Source organism: Rhinopithecus roxellana, chromosome 15 (genome assembly GCF_007565055.1).
Source record: "Rhinopithecus roxellana isolate Shanxi Qingling chromosome 15, ASM756505v1, whole genome shotgun sequence".
In the NCBI taxonomy this organism is placed as follows: domain Eukaryota; kingdom Metazoa; phylum Chordata; class Mammalia; order Primates; family Cercopithecidae; genus Rhinopithecus; species Rhinopithecus roxellana.
In genome coordinates, this window is record NC_044563.1 from 36,985,498 (window position 1) to 37,002,472 (window position 16,975).

Sequence of the window (16,975 nt, forward strand, 5' to 3'; positions counted from 1 at the left end):
ATAAGTCCTAAAAACACTTACTGTTTTAATCATTAAGCCTTCTATTGCAGTGCTATGCCTGGTAAAATTAAATTAGTTAGGGTAATATTCTGCCAAAGGAACAAAAAAACAGTACTACCCTTTAATCAATATCATTATTTATACTTTTGTAGTTATCAACTCTAAATACCCATGTCATTATTTGACTATTAAAAACTCAAAAAATGGACCTTGGAGCCATGAGAGATTTCCTTTGGTGGAGAAAAGGTAAGCAGAAGATTCCCAGTAGACTACCTTTCTTCTGTAGGTGCCTATAATTCTAGCTACAGGGTAGCCCCACAGCCCTCACAGGCCCTAAGCTTACTATGGGGAGTTGTCTGGAGTCAATAGTAGTAAATTATTCTAGAGAGAGAATCCATGCTGAGTGTCTCCCAATCCCCCAGGACCCAAGTTGCTGTAGCATAGTGTCACATTGAGACCAAAGCCAACACCAGACTACATCTTTCCTTGGACCTCAATATCCCTTGTAAGTTCACCTTTCTGAGGCAATACTGATGTGACCTCACATCAACCCAGAGGGCTGGAGTGTCTTACAGCAGCTAAACCCAGCAGTGCAGCCATATTCCTAGTACCCTAACCCATGTGGCATCCCACATTCCTAGGAACAGGCAGTTTGGCAAATCAGGAAGGCTGGCCCTGGGACAAAAGGAGTTGAAGCATGTGCTCCCCAAAGCGTGAGTGCCTCATGCATGGGCCCATCACTGCCAGTGATTACTTTGCCTTCTCCAGCAGTGGGCTACTGAGGACCCACACACCATACAGAAACTCAGATACCAACCTGTGCAAGGTACACAGCCACAAGGAATAGGATGGGTATATACAATATTGAAACAAAAAATGCCAGCCAAGAATATTATATCCAGAAAAGCTATCCTTCATAAATGAAGGCGAAATACAGTCTTTCCCAGACATCAGCAAAAACTTGAGGAAGTTAATTACTGCTAGACTGGTCCTATAAGAAATGCTTAAAGGATCCTATATCTGAAAGAGGACAATATCTACAATTGTGAAAACACATGAAGGTAAAAATCTTAAAGGTAGAGCAGATATGTAAAAGATAAAGAAAAAAAAACAAAACAAATATTATCATTATATAAAACCACGAAACCACAAAAAGAATAAGAGGAAGACAGGAACAAAGGATATGAAAACAATGATAAAACAACAAAATGACAGGAGTAAGTTCCCACCTATGAATGGCAATCTTGAATCAAAATGGTTAAAATTCCCAATTGAAAGACAAAGATCGACTTAACGGATTGAAAAAAAAAAAAAAGACTTAAGTCTATGCTCACTACAAGAAACTCATTTCCACCGTAAAAACACAAAGCTGTGTAAAAAAAAAAAAAAAAAAAAAAAAAAAAAAAAAATACTCCTTCCAAATGGAAACCAAAAGAGATCAAGAGAGGATATACTTACATCAGATAAAATACAGACTTCAAATCAAAAGCTGTACAAAGAGTCAAGGAAGGTCATTACATAATGATAAAGGGAATAATTCAGTAAGATGATATAATGATCATAAATACATACACACCCAACACCAGAGCATCCAGATATATAAAGCAAATATTGGGGATTCTTGTTCTAGGGAAAGCAATGGATTCAAAAGAGAGAAAGCAGGACATTGAAGAAATGCCTGAACCCTCAGGTCTATTGCGGCTCTATTCACAATAGCAAAGATACAAAATCAGCCTGTTTATTAACATGTGAATGCTTAAGGAAAATGTTATAAATGCACAATAGAATGCTATTCAGCTATAAAAAGAATGAAATCCTGTCAGTCATAGCAACTTGGATGAACCTGTAGGATATCATGTTAAGTGAAAAAAGTCAGGCACTGAAAAATAGACACTACATATTCTCATTCACATGTGGGAGCTAAAAATAAGCTCAAAGAAGTAGTAGAATTAAGGTTATTAGATGCTGAGAAGGGTAAAAGGGAGGGGAGAATAAGGAGGGGTTGGTTAATAGATACAAAAATACAGCTATGTAAGAAGATACATTCTAGTATTTTGTAGCACTGCAGGATAAATATAGTTAAAAGTAGTATACTGTATATGTTCATAATGCTAGAAGGGAGGATTTTGCATGTTCTCAACACAAATGATAAATGTTTGAAATGATGGATGTCTGAATTGACATCCTGATTTGATCATTACACATTGTATACATGTATTAAAATATCACGGTAGCCCATAAATTGGTGCAATTATGTGCCAACTACAAACAAAAGGGAAAAAACCCTCAGAAAATGAAAATAGTGATAATGATATAATATGTAGAATAACAATAAAATTGATATAAACTTTATAAAACTATTTACAAACATTTTAAAATATATTCTCATCTTACAAGCCAAAACTCATACAGCTAGTATTGATTGGCCACTACTTGTACTGATAATTAATTTTTTAAAATGAAACAGTCCCCAGGGATTCAAAATGGCAAGAGTCAAAAGGTTTTTTGAGAACATGCGGTGTTTGGTTTTCTGTTCTTGGGATAGTTTGCTGAGAATGATGGTTTCCAGCTGCATCCATGTCCCTACAAAGGACGCAAACTCATCCTTTTCTTATGGCTGCATAGTATTCCATGGTGTATATGAGCCACATTTTCTTAATCCAGTATGTCATTGATGGACATTTGGGTTGGTTCCAAGTCTTTGCTATTGTGAATATAGGTGGGAATTGAGCAATGAGATCTCTTGGACACAGTAAGGGGAACATCACACACCGGGGCCTGCTGTGGGGTGGTTGGGGGGAGGGATAGCATTAGGAGATATACCTAACGTAAATGATTAGTTAACGGGTGCAACACACCAACATGGCACGTGTATACATATGTAACAAACCTGCACGTTGTTCACATGTACCCTAGAACATAAAGTATAATTAGAAAATAATAATTCAAAAAAAAAAAGCAAGGTTTTTTGAAAACTTTAGTTTGTATTCTCAGTGGGACAATGTTCTCTGTCAAATACAAGGGTGACTGTAGGAAGAATTATGGTCCTTATCATTCTCCACTATTTTCCTATGGAGAATCCTGAAGTTATAATAAGTAGTCTCGTCAAACCCTCCCATTCAATTCATGCCAGAGTTCAGTTCCAAAACTGCTTTTTATGTATTAACTATACCAAGTACAGTCTGGCTTCTCAATAATTACATCACATCTGACTGAATAATACCATTATTATTCTTATCAAATTAAGCATTTGCTTTCTCAAAAGTGTAAGTTATAACGATGTACTTGCCTGAGAACACAAACAAAGGAAATCTAAAGGCTGTGTGAAAATTATTTCACTAATTCAAAGTGTTTTTCTAGATACTTACTAGATTTTTAAAATTGTTTCAAAAATATTTTTATTTTTCTTTATTATTCTTTTAATTTCTCTTTACAATAATAACTTCTTGAAATTTTCTGTCCCTTCCTTCTTTTTCTCCTTGAAGACTTTGTCCTTTGATCAAAATATGAAGAAATTAGAAATACTAACTCTTCTGGTACATTGCTAATGTTTCTGACACGTACAATCTGAGTTAACAAAATGTAAAACTGTCGAATTTTATTTTGACTAATATATTCTTAGGTCAAGTGCTGGGATATATAGCAACATTCTTATAGACAGGCTATTTTGGAAAGTAAAGGCCTCTGGATTTTATGTCCAGTGAGATTTAGTGTACATTAAATTTTGATAACTGCCCTCTCAGTTATAGGATATGCTTAGAAATGTTAAGTTTCAAGGACATATGGTGTTTAAGAATTGCAGACTCCAAAGAAAATTTTCCAGAGATCAGCACTATCCAACAGAAATATAATGTATACCACATGTATAATTTAAAATTTTCTAAGACTCACATATAAAAAGTAAATTTCAAGAGGCAAAATTAACTTTAAATATGTTTTACTTCATCTAATATATACAAAATATTGTCATTCCATGAGATTAATATAAAACATGTATTGAAGTATTTCCTTCTTTTTTGTGCTATATTTTTCATTAGTCTCTGAACCAGCATAATCTTACACTTATATCACATATCAATTTATACACAGAATTTTCACTGACTAAAATAAAATATAGTCTTTCCAAAACATTGGTTTATAAGAAAAATATTTTATACTGCTGCACTTTATAAATTTAAATTTTAAATTTATGTGTTCAAATTATTAGTTGCACTAGGAACATTTTGGGTGCTTGGTTGTTTAGGGAACACGTGGCTAGTGACAGCTATAGATGTTTGCAGAGCCTGTTTCATGAGTGTGCAGTCCCACAAGCCTCTCCCTTTAGAAAGGTGCTCCAGCTTAGTTTAATGCTCTGCTGTATCTATTCTGAAATTCATAATCATTTTAAATCAGATGCCTTAAATTTTTATTTTACACTGGGTTCCACAAATTATATATCCAGTCCTGTCCCCAGCAAGTATCTACTGACCCTTTACTTGAACCAGCAACTAAATCTAACAGTCTACTTTATAAAAAGAACATGTAATTTTTATGTGACAACTGCTTCAAGAGGATTCAGTTCAGGTTTCTGACAAAAGGATCTGAGAAGCATAAATTCCAAAGAGATTACCCTATAAAGGTAGTACATAGTAGTTTTAAGGACTTAGCATGCAAGGAAAGAATAATTAGAGAAGGAATTCTGCATTTAGGAAAAGAAAATGCTCAATTTTAGTTCAATGAGAATACCATTCTCTTTCTCTCTTCTCATCTTCTATTCTTTAAGTAACTTCTTTTAAATCAGTAATGAGCAGAGTTAGAAATTTTCTATCTTTTTGTCTTCCTGAATTGCCTTTCTCTTTCTTCCTGTGGCTATTTACTTCAATAACATTCTAAATCTTTATCTGAAATAATCTCTTCCAAAGGCATGATGCTATCTGATAAATTTATCCTCTTAATCCTTAAGATTATTGAGAGCATTACCAAATTTTTCAACTTTTGTTACGATTTGGCTTTTGTAGCAGTCTGTCAGTATTGGTTAAATGCTCCCTGGGGCAATGGAAAATAATTTTTACTTTCACATTTTGACATTTCTATCAAGGTTATTGATTCATGAGTTAATATAAATTTTTTACCTTGTGGGCTTTTACTTTATGACATCTCCAGTAATCAAAATTTCCAATGTGTAAAGCTATCATAGGAAGTCTCTGATGAAAAAATAATTAAAATATATACACACACACACACACACACTTACGTCTTATATAAAATAAAAATATATATAAATACATAATATATATTTTTCTTCTAAAGCTTTCTTTTCCACAAAATTAGTGGAAGAAGTCAAATTATTAACTGTTGTCATCACTCCTTTGTTTATAAAATAACAAATTAAATGAGACTCAATGAACATAACAAAATAATGTACTGACTGTTCTAAAACTCAATAAATCTATTAAAATCTACATTGGATATAAATGCATTAAACTACCTAATCATCATATATAATTGTTCCCATATCCACATTATATTAATTTCTTGATCGATTAAGAACTCAATTAGAAACTGTAGAATTTGTTAATGGAAGGAAGTTTATATTGACATTCATTGAGCACAAATGTATATCGAGACATGAGATAGTAATGATATAGTTTAGAATTAGTAGAGAAAAATGATAAATCATTGATGGAACAGGTTTTCTTTACAAGTTATGACATAGAATAATAAAAGAGAAGAGGGGAAGAAAAGAGGAAAAAACAGTAATTTTAGTAAGAATCAATGTGATTTCAATATTTTTATCTGTGATAAGTTTTTTTTTTTTTTTTTTTTTTTTTTTTATTATACTTTAAGTTCTAGGGTACATGTGCATAACGTGCAGGTTTGTTACATATGTATACTTATGCCATGTTGGTGTGCTGCAACCATCAACTCGTCAGCACCCATCAATTCATCGTTTATATCTTGTATAACTCCCCAATGCAAGCCCTCCCTCCTCCCCCCTCCCCCCTCCCCATGATAGGCCCCTGTGCGTGATGTTCCCCTTCCCGAGTCCAAGTGATCTCATTGTTCAGTTCCCACCTATGAGTGAGAACATGCGGTGTTTGATTTTCTGTTCTTGTGATAGTTTGCTAAGAATGATGGTTTCCAGCTGCATCCATGTCCCTACAAAGGACGCAAACTCATCCTTTTTTATGGCTGCATAGTATTCCATGGTGTATATGTGCCACATTTTCTTAATCCAGTCTGTCACAGATGGACATTTGGGTTGATTCCAAGTCTTTGCTATTGTGAATAGTGCCGCAATAAACATACGTGTATATGTGTCTTTGTAGTAGACTAATTTATAATCCTTTGGGTATATACCCAGTAGTGGGATGGCTGGGTCATATGGTACATCTAGTTCTAGATCCTTGAGGAATTGCCATACTCTTTTCCATAATGGTTGAACTAGTTTACAATCCCACCAACAGTGTAAAAGTGTTCCTATTTCTCCACATCCTCTCCAACACCTGTTGTTTCCTGACTTCTTAATGATTGCCATTCTAACTGGTGTGAGATGGTATCTCATTGTGGTTTTGATTTGCATTTCTCTGATGGCGAGTGATGATGAGCATTTTTTCATGTGTCTGTTGGCTGTATGAATATCTTCTTTTGAGAAATGTCTGTTCATATCCTTTCCCCACTTTTTGATGGGGTTGTTTGTTTTTTTCTCGTATATTTGTTTGAGTTCTTTGTAGATTCTGGATATTAGCCCTTTGTCAGATGAGTAGGTTGCAAAAATTTTCTCCCATTCTGTAGGTTGCCTGTTCACTCTGATGGTAGTTTCTTTTGCTGTGCAAAAGCTCTTTAGTTTAATTAGATCCCATTTGTCAATTTTTGCTTTTGCTGCCGTTGCTTTTGGTGTTTTAGACATGAAGTCCTTACCCATGCCTATGTCCTGAATGGTACTACCTAGATTTTCTTCTAGGGTTTTTATGGTATTAGGTCTAACATTTAAGTCTCTAATCCATCTTGAATTAATCTTCGTATAAGGGGTAAGGAAAGGATCCAGTTTCAGCTTTCTACTTATGGCTAGCCAATTTTCCCAGCACCATTTATTAAATAGGGAATCCTTTCCCCATTTCTTGTTTCTCTCAGGTTTGTCAAAGATCAGATGGCTGTAGATGTGTGGTATTATTTCTGAGGACTCTGTTCTGTTCCATTGATCTATATCTCTGTTTTGGTACCAGTACCATGCTGTTTTGGTGACTGTAGCCTTGTAGTATAGTTTGAAGTCAGGTAGCGTGACGCCTCCAGCTTTGTCCTTTTGACTTAGGATTGTCTTGGCAATGCGGGCTCTTTTTTGGTTCCATATGAACTTTAAAGCAGTTTTTTCCAATTCTGTGAAGAAAGTCATTGGTAGCTTGATGGGGATGGCATTGAATCTATAAATAACCTTGGGGAGTATGGCCATTTTCACGATATTGATTCTTCCTATCCATGAGCATGGTATGGTCTTCCATTTGTTTGTGTCCTCTTTTATTTCACTGAGCAGTGGTTTGTAGTTCTCCTTGAAGAGGTCCTTTACATCCCTTCTAAGCTGGATTCCTAGGTATTTTATTCTCTCTGAAGCAATTGTGAATGGAAGTTCATTCCTGATTTGGCTCTCTGCTTGTCTGTTACTGGTGTATAAGAATGCTTGTGATTTTTGCACATTAATTTTGTATCCTGAGACTCTGCTGAAGTTGCTTATCAGCTTAAGGAGATTATGGGCTGAGACGATGGGGTTTTCAAAATATACAATCATGTCATCTGCAAACAGGGACAATTTGACTTCTTCTTTTCCTAACTGGATACCCTTGATTTCTTTCTCTTGCCTGATTGCCCTAGCCAGAACTTCCAACACTATGTTGAATAGGAGTGGTGAGAGAGGGCATCCCTGTCTTGTGCCAGTTTTCAAAGGGAATTTTTCCAGTTTTTGCCCATTCAGTATGATATTAGCTGTGGGTTTGTCATAAATAGCTCTTATTATTTTGAGGTACGTTCCATCAATACCGAATTTATTGAGCGTTTTTAGCATGAAGGGCTGTTGAATTTTGTCAAAAGCCTTTTCTGCATCTATTGAGACAATCATGTGGTTCTTGTCTTTGGTTCTGTTTATATGCTGGATTATGTTTATTGATTTGCGAATGTTGAACCAGCCTTGCATCCCAGGGATGAAGCCCACTTGATCATGGTGGATAAGCTTTTTGATGTGCTGCTGAATCCGGTTTGCCAGTATTTTATTGAGAATTTTTGCATCAATGTTCATCAGGGATATTGGTCTAAAATTCTCCTTTTTTGATGTGTCTCTGCCAGGCTTTGGTATCAGGATGATGTTGGCCTCATAAAATGAGTTAGGGAGGATTCCCTCTTTTTCTATTGATTGGAATAGTTTCAGAAGGAATGGTACCAGCTCCTCCTTGTACCTCTGGTAGAATTCAGCTGTGAATCCATCTGGTCCTGGACTTTTTTTGGTGGGTAGGCTATTAATTGTTGTCTCAATTTCAGAGCCTACTATTGGTCTATTCAGGGATTCAACTTCTTCCTGGTTTAGCCTTGGGAGAGTGTAAGTGTCCAGGAATTTATCCATTTCTTCTAGATTTTCTAGTTGATTTGCGTAGAGGCGTTTATAGTATTCTCTGATGGTAGTTTGTATTTCTGTGGGGTCAGTGGTGATATCCCCTTTATCATTTTTTATTGCATCTATTTGATTCCTCTCTCTTTTCTTCTTTATTAGCCTTGCTAGCGGTCTGTCAATTTTGTTGATCTTTTCAAAAAACCAACTCCTGGATTCATTGATTTTTTGGAGGGTTTTTTGTGTCTCTATCTCCTTCAGTTCGGCTCTGATCTTAGTTATTTCTTGCCTTCTGCTAGCTTTTGAATGTGTTTGCTCTTGCCTCTCTAGTTCTTTTAATTGTGATGTTAGAGTGTCAATTTTAGATCTTTCCTGCTTTCTCTTGTGGGCATTTAGTGCTATAAATTTCCCTCTACACACTGCTTTAAATATGTCCCAGAGATTCTGGTATGTTGTATCTTTGTTCTCATTGGTTTCAAAGAACATCTTTATTTCCGCTTTCATTTCGTTATGTACCCAGTAGTCATTCAGGAGCAGGTTGTTCAGTTTCCATGTAGTTGAGCGGTTTTGATTGAGTTTCTTAGTCCTGAGTTCTAGTTTGATTGCACTGTGGTCTGAGAGACAGTTTGTTATAATTTCTGTTCTTTTACATTTGCTGAGGAGTGCTTTACTTCCAATTATGTGGTCAATTTTGGAATAAGTGCGATGTGGTGCTGAGAAGAATGTATATTCTGTTGATTTGGGGTGGAGAGTTCTATAGATGTCTATTAGGTCCGCTTGGTGCAGAGATGAGTTCAATTCCTGGATATCCTTGTTAACTTTCTGTCTCGTTGATCTGTCTAATGTTGACAGCGGAGTGTTGAAGTCTCCCATTATTATTCTATGGGAGTCTAAGTCTCTTTGTAAGTCTCTAAGGACTTGCTTTATTAATCTGGGTGCTCCTGTATTGGGTGCATATATATTTAGGAGAGTTAGCTCTTCCTGTTGAATTGATCCCTTTACCATTATGTAATGGCCTTCTTTGTCTCTTTTGATCTTTGATGGTTTAAAGTCTGTTTTATCAGAGACAAGGATTGCAACCCCTGCTTTTTTTTGTTCTCCATTTGCTTGGTAGATCTTCCTCCATCCCTTTATTTTGAGCCTATGTATGTCTCTGCATGTGAGATGGGTCTCCTGAATACAGCAGACTGATGGGTCTTGACTCTTTATCCAGTTTGCCAGTCTGTGTCTTTTAATTGGAGCATTTAGTCCATTACCATTTAAGGTTAATATTGTTATGTGTGAACTTGATCCTGCCATTATGATATTAACTGGTTATTTTGCTCATTAGTTGATGCAGTTTCTTCCTAGCCTCGATGGTCTTTACATTTTGGCATGTTTTTGTGATGGCTGGTACCGGTTGTTCATTTCCATGTTTAGGGCTTCCTTCAGGGTCTCTTGTAAGGCAGGCCTGGTGGTGACAAAATCTCTAAGCATTTGCTTATCTGTAAAGGATTTTATTTCTCCTTCACTTATGAAACTTAGTTTGGCTGGATATGAAATTCTAGGTTTAAAATTCTTTTCTTTAAGAACGTTGAATATTGGCCCCCACTCTCTTCTGGCTTGTAGAGTTTCTGCCGAGAGATCTGCTGTTATTCTGATGGGCTTCCCTTTGTGGGTTACCCGACCTTTCTCTCTGGCTGCCCTTAAGATTTTTTCCTTCATTTCAACTTTGGTGAATCTGGCAATGATGTGTCTTGGAGTTGCTCTTCTGGAGGAGTATCTTTGTGGCGTTCTCTGTATTTCCTGAATTTGAATGTTGTCCTGCCCTACTAGGTTGGGGAAGTTCTCCTGGATGATATCCTGAAGAGTGTTTTCCAACTTGGTTCCATTTTCCCCCTCACTTTCAGGCACCCCAATCAGACGTAGATTTGGTCTTTTTACGTAATCCCATACTTCTTGCAGGCTTTGCTCATTTCTTTTTCTTCTTTTTTCTTTTGGTTTCTCTTCTCGCTTCATTTCATTCATTTGATCTTCAATCGCTGATACTCTTTCTTCCAGTTGATCGAGTCGGTTACTGAAGCTTGTGCATTTGTCACGTATTTCTCGTGTCATGGTTTTCATCTCTGTCATTTCGTTTATGATCTTCTCTGCATTAATCAGTCTAGCTGTCAATTCTTCCACTCTTTTTTCAAGATTTTTAGTTTCTTTGCGCTGGGTACGTAATTCCTCCTTTAGCTCTGATAAGTTTGATGGACTGAAGCCTTCTTCTCTCCTCTCGTCCAAGTCATTCTCTGACCAGCTTTGATCCGTTGCTGGCGATGGGCTGCGCTCCTTTGCAGGGGGAGATGCGCTCTTATTTTTTTAAATTTCCAGCTTTTCTGCCCTGCTTCTTCCCCATCTTTGTGGTTTTATCTGTGTCTGGTCTTTGATGATGGTGACGTACTGATGGGGTTTTGGTATAGGTGTCCTTCCTGTTTGATAGTTTTCCTTCTGACAGTCAGAAGGACTGTCTGTTGGTCTGTTGGAGATTGCTTGAGGTCCACTCCAGACCCTGTTTGCCTGGGTAACAGCAGCAGAGGTTGCCGAAGATAGAATATTGCTGAACAGCGAGTGTACCTGTCTGATTCTTCCTTTGGAAGTTTCCTCTCAGGGGTGTACTCCACCCTGTGAGGTGTGGGGTGTCAGACTGCCCCTAGTGGGGGATTTCTCCCAGCTAGGCTACTCAGGGGTCAGAGACACACCTGAGCAGGCAGTCTGTTCGTTCTCAGATCTCAACCTCCGCGTTGGGAGATCCACGGCTCTCCCCAAAGCTGTCAGACAGAGTCGTTCGCGTCTGCACCGGCTCCCGCTACTTCCCCTGTTGGTCTTCAGCTGTGCGCTGTCCGCATAGGTGGAGCTGTGATAAGTTGTTTTACATGTCTCTGGGTACATTGCATCTTTCTAACAACCTTGTGATGAAGAACCATTATTATTCTAATTTTATTATTTTGGTGGCCTGCTTTTATAGTAAAAAGTAAGTTACTCAAATTTGCATAGGTAGAAAATGGTAGAATTGGCACTTTAAAGGAAGAAAAATTAATATAGGTTACCATTACTGTTTTAGAAATCCTTGTGGCCAAATTTATTTCAGAATTTAGAATTTTTTAGTTTTTCCTAAGGATAGTATTGTGCATATTATATATTTGTATATGTGAAACTTATTTTTGTATCATATTTTGTTATATATTTATAATATAAATATGTAATATTAGATATTTGTATACAATAGAATATGGTACTTTATAATTAAACATATTATTTCTGTAGCAAAATATAAATATTCTTTCTCAGTGAGAAAAATGAATAAATTTATGTCCTTTCATAATATGGTTTGTCATCAAATGAGTTTTGGAGACAAGCATAGGGAAGTGGCTTTTTGTCTGTTTTCAGGTGCTTCTCTTGTATTTTTAAAATGCAAATAGATGATTGTGGACCCACACAAACTGTACTATAAGGAGATAAAATTTTAGTGATGTGGCAGGTTAAATTTTTAAAGTGGGTTAGGGCAGATGCCACATACATAATGCCAGAAATATATGCTCTTTACTCAGTGGCAAGTTTTATAATTATAAAGAAATTGTATGTCAGTGCTTCTATCTAATCAGTAGACAAGAGATGGTAGAGAACGATTATGTTAAATTTGAGGTTTGGGTTATAAAGAAAGATGGAGCATACTGATTAAGATTTCATGCACAACACACAGCAGGAGCTGATGAGGAAATCACTTGAGTCAAAGTGGTTCTATGGATCCTGACGGCCTGAATCCAAAGATGACAGAAATTGAGGAATGAAAATTGGCAGCAGAAGCTGCCCTGAGAGTAAGAGAGTCCAATATACTGTGTAGACCGTATCATCTAAATGAAATGCTTTCAACTATGATATGTCTTTGAAAATAGACTGAGTCAAGTACACAGAGATGGTGTATTTATATGCATTTATTTCTCTCTTATTTGACAATAATTTCCTATACAATCAATAATTATACAGGAAAAAAGAATTTAAAAGAATGACATCTCTAAGCATTTGAAAATCAATTTTCCCACACAGGTAGTTATAATGTAAATCCAAGCTATATTTTTTTGTTGCTAATCATACTGGTAAAAAGTCAACAAAGATAATACTCAGAAAATAGGCAATTTTTGAATATTGCTAGTTGAATTTTTTTGCGGGGGCATTTTAACATTACAAATAGGAACGGCAAATATTATGATAGTATAATAGCTTTTAATTTCCTCAAAGAAAATATATATGTGAAAATCATACTCACCTGACACTTTTATTATGAGTGGAAAAAAATGTATACAGAATATAGGTAAGTATATAATGCAAGCATACCATTGAATATTAGAATGTCATCCATAGTATGAGAAATTATAGATCGCATGGACAATTGCTATATTGAAATGAGGAAGAGAATGGAATGTATGCACATATATATGGGTGTATATTGAGTTAATCAAATGACGTATTTTATAAATATAAACACACATATACATATACAAACATAAAATATATCAGAGCTTTCAATTCTGAATATTATAGATAAATATATGTAAATTAATAAATACCCATGTAACCACCCTCTAGCTTACTAACTAAAACATACATGAAGTAATTCAGTTTAAATTTGTGAATTCTTCTTGAAGAATTGCTAGGTAAGAAAACATGTCCTAACAAATATTTAACCTTAGAAATAAAGATTTTAAAATTAAGGTAGCTAAAACAAAGATGTCAGGAAGTCCTGATTCAAGCTCAAACATGCATATTAGAAAAAATGACATATGGCAAAAGTGGCATTACAGCTTAGTTGGGAATTCGTGGATAAATTGCATGAGAAATAGTGCTGATGGAATTGATTATCAAAATCAGGAAAGAGGAATTTGAATCCTTGACATCTAGCCGTTCACGAAAATCAATTCCAGACATACGGAATGTTTAAATGGAAAGAAAATAGATTAAAATATTTTAAAAATATTTTTAGACCCCAGGAAAAATGAAGAAGCTTCTATTAGGCTGACATAGCCACAGAAGAATGTTAGCAATTGGTCAAAATATGTATAATAAAAACGTATAAAACAATTAGGACATTGGAGAAAAAGCAAGGCATGCAGGATTGAAGGTTATGATGCATGAAAAAAGGACAACGGCCAAGCGCGGTGGCTCACGCCTGTAATCTTGACACTTTGGGAGGCCAAAGTGGGTGGATCACCTGAGGTCAGGAGTTCGAGACCAGCCTGTCCAATATAGTGAAACCTTGTCTCTACTAAAAATACAAAAATTAGCCTGGTGTGGTGGTGTGCAGCTGTAATCCCAGCTACTGAGGAGGCTGGGACAGGAGAATCACTTGAACCCGGGAGGCAGAGGTTGCAGTGAGCCAAGATGGCACCACTGCACTCCAGCCTGGGCAACAGAGTGAGACTCCTCATAAAAAAAAAAAAAAAAAAAAAAAAAGACAACATCTGAAATAAGCTCCAGATTCACATCTACTTTTTTAAACCTAATGTCATATTTTCTAAATCTCAGCATAAAAAGGAAAGATAATCCATTGAGAAAGTAGCAGTTTTACTGGACTGAACAGAGTTTGGAAATTGGTAAAGTGGCTGGAATTAAAGGGCAAAATCCTAGAGAAGACAGAAATGCAGAAAAGCTCCATGAATGCTGCTTACAGACCACCTGCTTATAGTCACCTGAGTTGTAAGCTCAGCCATGTACAAAGCAAGTATTCATAAAGCATAGCAAAAAATTCCAGCTGGGAAGCTGAAGAGGAAAGACATTTCAGCACATCCTGGGGGAGAAAGAGTATTGAAAACCTGACAAAGTGGCGAAGACTTGTTAAGAGCAGTTGACTTTCATTTGAGTCTAGAAAAAATGGCCAGGCCCTATACATAAGAATCACATCACAGAGCTAGGAGTAAAACAAAGCCTAAATCCAAAATTTAAGCCTCTTCGGAGAAGAATATTTCATCTAACCACTTTCTCATTCATTCTCTCTGCCCCGACCCTACCACCCCACCTACAAAAGTCAAGATCTGTTAAAAATTATGATAATATTTTTGGCTTTAAAAATTTTGTTATATTTTTGTTCAGATTGTGCACATGAAATATACGTTACTTATACAGTCTCAAAAACAGTCACAGGAATCAAAATACGTACTCCCTACAGTAATCTTACATTTCCAACATTCTCATCTTGTTCTTTATAATAAATTTTTTGTGTTGTGAACCCTCCCTCCACTGTAATTACATTGACACTTTGCTGTGGATGGCACATTTTACAAGTTGAAAATAGATAGAAGGGCAGACATGGTGGTTCAGGCCTCTAATCCCAGCACTTCGGGAGGCTGAGGCAGGCAGATCACCTGAGGTCAAGAGTTTGAGACCAGTCTAGCCAACATATTGAAACCCAGTCTCTTATATACTAAAAATATAAGAGTATTTTTACAGGCATGGTGGTGCATGCCTGTAATCCCAGCTACTTGGGAGGCTGAGGCAGGAGAATCACTTGAACCCAGGAGGCAAAGGTTGCAGTGAGCCAAGGTGGCACCATTGTACTCCAGCCTGGGTGACAAGAGAGAAACGCTATCTTAAAAAAAAAAAAAAAAAAAAAAAAAAAAAAAAGTGGAGTACATTACATTTCCTCTTTCTACTTCTTATCCTTCTAATGTTTCTGGTCATGTGGTGAAATATATTTTCAAGGAAAAATTTGCCAACAACGTCTCTTTTAGGAGGACTGTATGGAAGTGAGAGAGAGAGAGGACCATTTGGAAAAAAAATATATATGCTAATATTTTTCTTTATCCTTGGAAATAACTTGGAAAGCATTTCAATGTAGATAATAAAAATCATCAATGTTATAACAGATTTTTTTTTTTGGATGACAGAACATTTTCATATGGAGATCAGTCATTATTTGGTGAAGTGTGGAGTCAATGGCCCGTGCCTTCTATTTCTCTGCACTAGGTTACTTTACTTTACTCTTAGATTCATAGTTTGAAAATATTGTCTTCCATTCTGTAATTGTCTGTTTACTCTGTTGATAGTTTATTTCACTGTGCAGATGCTCTTTAATCAGAAGTCCCATTTGTACATTTTTCATTTTGTTGCATTTGCTTTTGAGGTCTTCATCACAAATTATCTGCCTAGGCCAATGTCTAGAAGAGTATTTCCTAGGTTTTCTACTCGGATTTTTATAGTTTGTGGTCTTACAGTTAAGGCTTTAATTCATCTTAAGTTAATTTTTGTATATGGTGAGAAGTAGGTGTCCAGTTTCTTTCTTCTCCATATTGCTAACTAGTTTTCCCAGAATGATTTATTGAATAGGGTGTCCTTTCCTTGTTGTTTTTGTCTGCTTTGTTGAAGATCAGTTAGTTGTAAGTGTGTGGCTTTTATTTCAGGAGTCTCTCCTGTTTTATTGGTGTTCGTGTCAATTTTTATACCAGTGGCATGCTGTTTTGGTTACGGTAGCCTTGTAGTATAGTTTGAAGTCAGGAAATGTGATGCCTCTGACTTTATTCTGTTGCTTTAAATTGCTTTGGCTATTCAGGCTCTGTTTTGATTGCATATAAATTGATTTATTTTTTCTAATTCATTGGAACATTAATATTGTTAAACTCACAGAGATAGTGTTGAATCTGTAGATTGCTTTGGGCATTAAGGGCATTTCCCAAGATTGATTCTTCCAACACATGAGCATGAAATTATTTTTTATTCATGTGTATTGTCTGTAGTTTCAGCAGTGTTTAGTAATTTACCTCATACAGATCTTTCACCTTCTTGATTAAACATATTCCTAGATGTTTTAATTTTTTTGTGTGTGGCTATTGTAAATGGGATTACCTTGTTGATTTGCTTCTCCACTTGAACATTATTGGTGTATAGAATTGCTAGAGTCTTAATTACTGAGACTTTATTACTGAGACATACTGAGACTTTGCTGAAATCATTTATCAGGTCAAGGAGTCTTTTGGGAAAATCGTCTGGGTTTTCTATAAAATCATATCATCAGCAAAGTTAGAAAACTTGACTTCCTCTTTTGCTATTTAGATGCCTTTTATTTCCTTCTCTTGCCTGAGTCCTCTGGCTAACACTTCCAGTACTATGTTGAATAAGAGTGGTGAGAGTGGACATCTTTGCCTTTTTGCAGTTCTTAGGAAGAATGCTTCCAGCATTCGTCCATTCAGTTCAATATTGTCTGTGAGTTTCTCAAAGATGACTCATTATTATGAGGTATGCTTCTTCAATGCTAGTTTCTTGGTTTTTTTAATCGTAAAAGGATGTTGGACTTATATTGAATGCTTTCTCTGCATCTATAGAGATGATCATATGGGTTTTGTTTTTAATTCTATATAAATTTTATTTCTTAACATAAACTCTATCAAGGAC